Source organism: Rhea americana, unplaced genomic scaffold (assembly GCF_003343005.1).
Source record: "Rhea americana isolate MKP2758 unplaced genomic scaffold, rheAme1 scaffold_429, whole genome shotgun sequence".
NCBI classification, from domain to species: domain Eukaryota; kingdom Metazoa; phylum Chordata; class Aves; order Rheiformes; family Rheidae; genus Rhea; species Rhea americana.
Window position 1 is genome coordinate 358,424 of NW_028186567.1, and position 8,308 is coordinate 366,731.

At 43.9% G+C, this 8,308-nt stretch overlaps 2 long non-coding RNA genes across 2 annotated transcripts; one reads left to right on the top strand and one right to left on the bottom strand.

Moving 5' to 3' along the window:
- Nucleotides 1-991: 991 nt before the first annotated feature.
- LOC146589958 (uncharacterized) lies at nucleotides 992-2,707 on the bottom strand. The gene is made up of 2 exons (XR_014897086.1): nucleotides 2,629-2,707; nucleotides 992-1,783 (listed from the first exon to the last, which is right to left on the bottom strand). It is a non-coding gene; the product is annotated as an uncharacterized LOC146589958 (long non-coding RNA).
- Nucleotides 2,708-4,306: 1,599 nt separating this feature from the next.
- Nucleotides 4,307-5,735, top strand: LOC146589959 (uncharacterized). The gene is made up of 2 exons (XR_014897087.1): nucleotides 4,307-4,464; nucleotides 5,061-5,735. It is a non-coding gene; the product is annotated as an uncharacterized LOC146589959 (long non-coding RNA).
- The last annotated feature ends 2,573 nt before the right edge of the window (nucleotides 5,736-8,308 follow it).

Genomic DNA, 8,308 nt, shown 5'->3' on the forward strand with positions numbered 1-8,308 from the left:
GACATTTATTGAAGAGCCCTGAGTCATGGGAATATTGCAATTTTTTGGAGTTCTCTCTGTACTATTTCAGTGATTTTATATGCTTTTTCAAGCTGTGCTGTAGCAGAGACGTCTGCGCTGAAGCCCGTAATTCTGCTTTCTGCACGCAGGTTGGGGTGTTTCCTGGAGACATGAAGTCCCTGTGGACTGGAAGGAACAATGTTTCCTGTTGGAAATCTCTTCTCGTGGCTACAGATTGCTCAAGCCTGGGAACCATCCCAGGAAGCTCATCCCTTCATCGTTAGGCTGTCAGTCACTTTTACTTCAACTCTTCTTCCTCACGGCCACGGCCACGCCAGGAGCCCTCCTGTTAATTAGCGGAGGATTGCTTCCCATCACAGCCTCACCTTATGCGGGAATCTGCCTCCTTCTCTTGGAAAACAGCTCGTCCCGATGCCCGGGGCTGTGGGCTGCTCACCCGAAAGCAAGTGCTGGCAGAGCAGCTCACAGCTTGCACCGGGGACATCGACCGTGGCAAATAATCTCTGGTGGAGAAATGGCCATATTCAGGCTTTAAAATGCACTGAGAAAAGGTGAACACTAGCTCCCGTGTCTTCTCATATCAGATACCTTTTTCAGAGCTGCAGGAAAACTGGCATTTTGTGTCTTGTTTTGAGCATGTTTTGAATCCTCAAGTGTAGCATAACTTGGGCTGGATGTCATCAGCAAATACTGATTTTATTTTCTTAAATCTACACATCTCTTAAGCTAACACTTTGGAAGGAAGCAGCATTTCAACTGTGTTTGATGAAAGAGGGGCAGAGTTAAGGTGAACATGAATTTTCAGAACTCGCTTGAAGGAGGTAGAGATTGAGGTGTTATGTATGTCTTTAGTAGCCTCAGACTCCACAGACACAGCAGATCTGAAAAATGAGTGGCTCCTGTTTGTCACATCCCAGGTAAATAATTAGTAATATTAAGAGGAAAAAAATATCACAGAAAACACTAATACAATGCTAAATCTTTTAATGAGAATAAGAAACACAGTATACAGCAGTTACAGCTTGCAGTAATGCAGAACAGGAGAAGCATCCAGAGGTTTGTACACTCTGTAGATGAAGGGTTGCTACATTTTGGAGAAGATGCTTTGCTGGGGGCCGTGGCAGCGTGGGGTGATGAGCGGAGCTGTTGGCTCCGCCCCGGGGCAGCGCAGCCAGAGCAGCGAGACTCCTCGGCTCCTCCGGTCTGCATCTTCTGTTGCAAAACTATACATCAGCAACACACGCCATACCGCCAGCAAAGGCTACAGAGCAGGAGCTGGGCGTAAAAACAGATCGTTGGACATAGCTGCAGAACAAGGCATTTGACGGAGGTGCTAAGTACCCGGAGCATCCCGACTTTGGTTGCTCTCATGGGCAGCTCAGCTCAGGTAAAATTCATACAGGAGCCGTAAATCACGATTTCGCCTTTGTTTTCTTACAGGGTCACCACGTGGCTACTCGGGCTGGATTTAGCAGGGGTAGCAGCTGCCAACGCTGTATCTACGGGTGTAGCGGGAGGAGTAGGGGTAGCAGTAGCGAGAAGAGTAGGGGTGGCAGTAGCGGGAGCTGTAGCCGTAGCAGTCGCCCAAGCCGTAGAGGCCGCGGTACCCGGACAGACCCCCGTAGCCCCAGTAGCCGCAGGGGCTCCCGCACTCGTAGCTCCGGTAGCCGTACACCGTCCCGTAGTTGCAGGGCGAGTAGCACACATCATCACACTGGTTCTGGTAATGGTGAGTCATCTTGCAGCGGTGGAGGGTGCGAGCCTGAAACAGCAGCGGGGGAGAGGGTGAGAGCTGCCCGAGAGGACGAGCCGCAGCTCGCGCGGTCTAGCAAACCCCTCGTAAGCACGAGAAAGAGAGAGGGGCAACCAGGAACTGACCTAACGTCTCATTTTCAGGCTGTTCTTGGGCTGTTTTTCATTGATCTTCTTGCCCAGCTTACTCCTTTCTGTATTTCTCACTTTTTTCCCCTCCTTAATAATACTTAGTATTTCCTTTCTTGCTGCCACTGCCTGGAATCTGCGGTCCATTTTAAAAGAGAACTTTAGGCTATTGGCAGGATTAAATTCCCAATGAGGATATGGCTATTTTCTCCTGTATCAGTATCTGAGTTTCCCTGCAGACTGTAGGTGAATAGACAGTAGTTAATGAATAAATAGAAGATACCAGAAGTGCTGCCCTGTGGAAGGCAGTAGTGCTCTGCTGACTGCAAACAGCAAGTTTGTTCGTTTGGCTTTTTGCCTTAATTGCCAACTGAGCACATGAGAGCCATCAGAGCAGATGAATGAGTAATCTATTGAATACACTATTTTTGTCTGAAGTAATGTGATCTGTTGTCTGCTTCTAAATGAAGAAGCCTGGAGTGCTTCAGCGGATAGTAAAATAAGAAGATAAAATGCTCCAAGTGCACCAAATGACTAGGCAGACACGACAATCTTCAAAGCTTATGTGGACGTTCTAACATCCCGCTTTTAACAAAAATGAGCTGCACTTGCATGGCTGTGAAATCACAGCCTTTACTTCTAACGCGCAGACACCGTCTGTATAGCAGCAGAGCGAGAACACAGCGTCTACAGAGCAGTAAAGGCGTAGCAGTAGGTCTGACTTACCAAGCACGGCGGGAACGTAAGTCCTGAGAGGTGGATGGAGAGTCCTGAGTTTCTGACCCTTTTATATATTTATCTGGCCAAGCCTACTGTGCTTTAAACTCATGTTCATCACAGAACAAATTTTCTTATGCACGTCATTCCTTCAGTTGATGTAATTGTTTTTTCGGTTTGTGATTATTAGTCAGTTCTTGGCTTCCAAAAGCTTGGCATTGCATTGCAGTTTTCTTTCATGTTGAGGCTTCTAGATCAATTATATTTGTAGAATTAGTATGGTGAAACCTGAGTTGTAGCAGGAAAGGGAAGGCAGGATATTTAGGGCAGTTGATTGAGACTTACAATCCCTAATTTGGAGGGAGGGACAACATTTCAGTATGTGAAGTGTTTTTTTTTTTTTTTTTAAGCGCTCTGAAATGATTTGAGAAGAAACATTTCCAAAATTTTTGCAAAAATAATCGTATAAATCATTTCTTGTTTCCTTGTTTTTTTCTTCCTTCGGTTTCCAAATCACTTTTTTTGGGCAGACTCTTAAAGTTATTTGCATTTATTACTCATTTTATTTATGATTGGCACATAGCAATTAGTAATAAATTTAAAGGTTTTCAAACACCATTACTTGAAATTTGCAATTTTTGCACCATATATGAAATAAACTCACAGGCTCCTTCTAGAGAGCCAGTCCAAGCAAGAAAAATCTCACTTGATCCGAAAATACCTCCTTAGTGATTGTTTATGCTTAGACCAGAACATGATTCATTCAGGAGCTCATTAAAAGGAGCAAAATAAGGAATATATCTCTGTAATAACTGTTCTGTTCTGGAGAAGTCCCCCAAATACTAAGTATGATTTAATGTGACGTCTTTTAAATGTTGCTGAGGTGTTTAACTTAATGCCATTAATGACAGTGAATAATGCTGAGCCCTGAATGCGACCTGCAGAGCAGCAATATCCCAGCCTTCCTGGTGACCTTCACCTCAAAACTCTGCTGTTTACTTGCATCTAAAGCCAGGATAATAACAGGCACGTTGGATGTTCTGTGCTTTTCTTAGATTTTTGAATATCAAAGCCTTCATTAGTACTTATTAAAGATTTACATGCACAAAGAGTTTTATTATTTAAATATTACTACTTTGTTCTTGAAAACGCCCTGGTGTTATGTAATGTAGTTACTAAAAATGTGTATCATGTTGTCCTATTTCTGTCCTTTATTAATGTGGTAATTTATAGTTGCAGAATTGGCTCTCTAAAAGTTGTTTCTTCTAAAATATATTCTGCTTTAAAGTTTATAAGCCAATTCTCAGCTGATACCAGCACAGCAATACCCTATTGCACGTAGGCATAAAATCAAAGAAACGGTCCTTTTTCCTTTGCTACAGAAAACATCGGAAGGAACAGGTGCAAATGTTGTTGAAGTTAGGAATTACGTAGAAAAGACAGGCTGCCCCTTTCACGGCAATTTAAGAAAAAATCCTGCGTGATAAAGTGACCCCAGCTGTGGGGCAACACGCAGGGTGAGGCTGGGCTACCAAAAATGAGGTGTCTGGTAACTGATGCTTTTTGCACCTTCTTCAGCATTGCTGCTGCGGAGAACAAGCGAGCGCGGTGGGAGCTTAATTGTCCTCTGGAGACGGAAGAGCCCCGGAGGGGGTAGCCTGTGCGTCAGAAAAAATAATTGGAAACCCCGGGGAAAACCGTGCCTGGCTGAGAGGAATCCCAGGAACGGAGAGGCGCCCGCGGCAGAGCCGTGTCTCCGCGCGGGGCAGCGCCGCGGCACGCTATAAAAGCACGGGCTGCTGAGAATCACGCATTCGCTTCTCCTGACTTGTTCTCCTTGCTGAAGTAAGTCTGAACAGCTTTTTAGTGGAAAATTGTGTTTCATACTGTTTCCCCCCAACTTTCACCTCTGGGGTGGGGGACTTACTAAGTGGCAAGTGCTGTAGATGAATGTATTGGAAATTAAGGTTGTGATTTGGTGAGAATTATTTATACCTGAGATCTTCTTTCCTCCCTTATTTTCATTAATATTTGAGCGTCTGAAACGGGGTGTTAGTTATGCATGAATCCTTCTTTTTTCCTCCTAAAGTTTTATCTTGGTTCTGCTCTGCAGAAATTCTCCACCAGTTCCTTGAGGGCCTCTGGTGCAGGTGGCACCATTTGGTGTCTGATCGGTAATTGTGATCCTTAGGTGCATTGGCAGGGGTGGGGTTGGAGGGGCAGGAAGGAAAGTTCAACAAGGATGGTCAGGATGGTGGGTTGTGGGAAGATCTGGCATTAAAAATGAGGATATGTGAGCAAGCCTGCATGTGTGGAGGGGTTTGGTCAGCATGCCTGTATTTGCTGGCTCTCACCTCCTTGCTCTTGGGATTCATTTGAGTTTTGCTTGTTATTGGGACTGTTGCCCTATGGATTTCTTCTTCCGTGCTGCTGTGTTTCAGGCTCGCACCCTCCACCGCTGCAAGATGACTCACCATTACCAGAACCAGTGTGATGATGTGTGCTACTCGCCCTGCAACTACGGGACGGTGTACGGCTACCGGAGCTACGAGTGCGGGAGCCCCTGCGGCTACTGGGGCTACGGGGGTCTGTCCGGGTACCGCGGCCTCTACGGCTTGGGCGACCGCTACGGCTACAGCTCCCGCTACTGCTACCCCCACTCTTCTCGCTACTGCTACCCCTACTCCTCCCGCTACACCCGTAGATACAGCGTTGGCGGCTGCTACCCCTGCTAAATCCAGAGGGTTTTAATGGGAAATGAGGACGGAGAATTAATGACTGGATTCTGGCTGCTGTTATGGGGGTGGCTTGCAGAAGCTCTGAGTCCAGAGCCATGGCTGAGAGCTGCGGCATTTGGGGCAACTCAGTGTTTCTGTGAAACTTCTTGCTCAGCATACTTGCAAAATTTTGTTCTGCTCTTTCCATAGTGGCTTCTTTGTTCTATGCGGCTCTGATAGTGTGTTGGAAGCAGGGCTTAACATGGGTACGAAGAGCTTCTAAACTCATCTATAGCTCTTCACAAAATGCATCTATTGAAATCTAGACTGTGCGCTGTCCTTCCTGTAGCTTTGTGTTTCTGACTTTACTGCTGTTGAAGATAAACAAAAGAAAAGTGAATTGCCTGCTCTATTTTGTTTCATTGGGCTCAAAGTGAGTGGGAAAATTTTGAAAATGGAAATTGATAGTCAAATGCTACAGCTGTAGCAGCAAAAATGGCGTCAGCCAAAATTGAGTGATTTTTCTGCTGATGTAAAATTAAATCTGTGTATGTACTTGTTCTGCTTCTACTTCCTATATCATTTTGGATTATGAGCTTTATTCTTATTAAAAATGTTACAGCATTGCTACATCTCTGTTTTTTCTTTCACTGTTCAGTGTTTTGTTTTGTTAAGGCTTTGATTTATCATTGAGTCGGTGACTTCCGGCTTGGATGTACCAGATTTTTTTTGCTGCCCCCTCTCCCCAAATTATGTTGTTAAGTCTGTCTTTGAAGCAGAGCGTGTATGTGAACATTGGATGTAACAGCTATTGCCGCCACATCTCGGTGGTTATAAATACAGACTGCCCATGGACAAACCTGGTTTACCTGGAGGATAAACCGAGAAGTCTAGAGGAAAGCCCTCGTTCTGAAGTGCTTTTGTGCTGGGAGTATCTGAGATGCCCTCTGGATTTAGAGACCAAATCTGTTACAAAGCAGAAAACTGTGCACGTTCTGTTCACTTTTAAGTGTTTGCAATGATCACTGTCAGGCTCCATTTGATTGACAATAGAATAGCATGAAGTTTTTGAGCTGCAAAACTGTGTAGTTGTTATTCCACTGAGATCCTTTGACGCAAAGCCAAAGGGACTCTGTTGTTCATTACTGAAGTATCTAACTGACAACAGTACTAAACTCTTAAGCGTATGATACTGTAATGCAATCTAGGCATAAAACAGCCTGTGCACTGCTTTGTAATCCCTATTAAGCCTTACAAGCTTCCTTATGCTCTGATCGCTGTCCTTTGCGCGCAAATAGAGGCGCTTTGAGGATAGTCCCACAAAAGGAATTAACAAGAGGAATCAACCCCAACCATGTTACGCTATGCTACCCCCAGTGTGCACGAGTAGTAATGTCGCAGGACGAGCTGTGGGTTACGCTTCCCAGCAGGTCTCAGAATGGAGCGTTTTTGCTGAGAAGGTGCTCACTGATTTTGGTGCCTGATGAACTGCCTGCAGGAGTGCATTGCTGGTCGCTCCTAACCTCCCATCTTGACTTTAAGGGTTACAACTTTGCCTGGAACTAGTCCTAATTACAGGAGCTATTTTCATCTAGAACGATGATCTAGTTTTCTTGCAGGTACAGAATTTTTAAGATACTGAAATTTGCTTATTTGTAGAAGATAAGTAGGTGCTTTGGCACAACATAAACTGGGAATGAGGTCGCTTTATTTTACATCAAACTGTAGAAGAAAACAGCAGGTATTTCTGAAGACCTAGTTCAGATGTTGTATCCCATAGCTGTCTTGGGTCTTCGTATGGCCCACGGTTCCAATTTGTATCTCTGTGCCCCGGCCTCATTGCCCCAGCTCTCGTCACTGTCTAATTGTGCTTTCCTAGTTTCCCTCCAAAGTTAACAAAGTGATTTCAAGGCACGTATATTAAATGCTAAAGTTTTTTAAAAAAGTTCTTTAAATTATGCAGTCCTAGAAAGTCTGTTTAATTCATAAATTCTCTAATACTTGCACTTCAATATCCATAGTAGAAATGCATTTACAGAGACTAATATTCCTAAATATCACAGATTGCAAGAATCAGTATTAATGTGCTCTTAATACCATGATGTTTTACACATATTAAATATTAATGAATATCTGGAAAGAGTATTGAAATCCTTAATTCTGAAGAATCTTCAAAAACCTCACCTCTGCTTTCCTTTAAATGCTGATTAACACAGGCAGTCTGAGTTACAGGCTGGCCCAGACTAGAAGGAAATCCAGCTGCCTAACACGAGAAGACAAAGTCACTTATTCTAGGCTATAATATAGTTGTTTGTGTAGACCCACATTTCAATGAAAAATATGAAGGCTATAGAATCATATTCTGACTAAAGCATATGTGAAAATGGCTTAGCATGCACTTCTGAAGTGACCTATTTAATAATGAAGTACTTAAAAAGAGTAGTAAACATTTAATAATATAATGATACACAAAGAACATATAAAATAGTTATGAGTGTCTGTGAAGTGCTTTGAACTTCTCGGAATATCTAGCATGGGGAAATTTGGAAGCACTGTTTACTTCTGTTTGAAAAAAAGGAAAACTGAACATCAAATATATTTATTCTCCAAAGCTGCCTCTTAAATGGAGATTATTAGCTTATTTATATTGTTTTCTCTGCTGCCTTTTGAGGGTGTTCTTCTGAGCTCCTGAGGTTTCCTCCAACCCATTTTGGCAAAAAAAAAAAAAAAAAAAAGAAAAAGAAAAAAAGAAGAAGATTAACCAAGGGTTTGAGCTGAGGTACTGCCACATCCCTGAGAATAGTGGAAAATAAGAGAAAAATGAAGAAAAAAAATAGCAAAACGCAAGTGGGGTTTAGAAACACGGCGGACTCCAGTGCGGCTGGGTGCCGGGGGGCAGCTCCCGCCACGTGCTCTGCACGGCCCAGCCGCAGGGCGGGCAGTAGGTAGGAGGCACCCACCAAAGTGCCCCC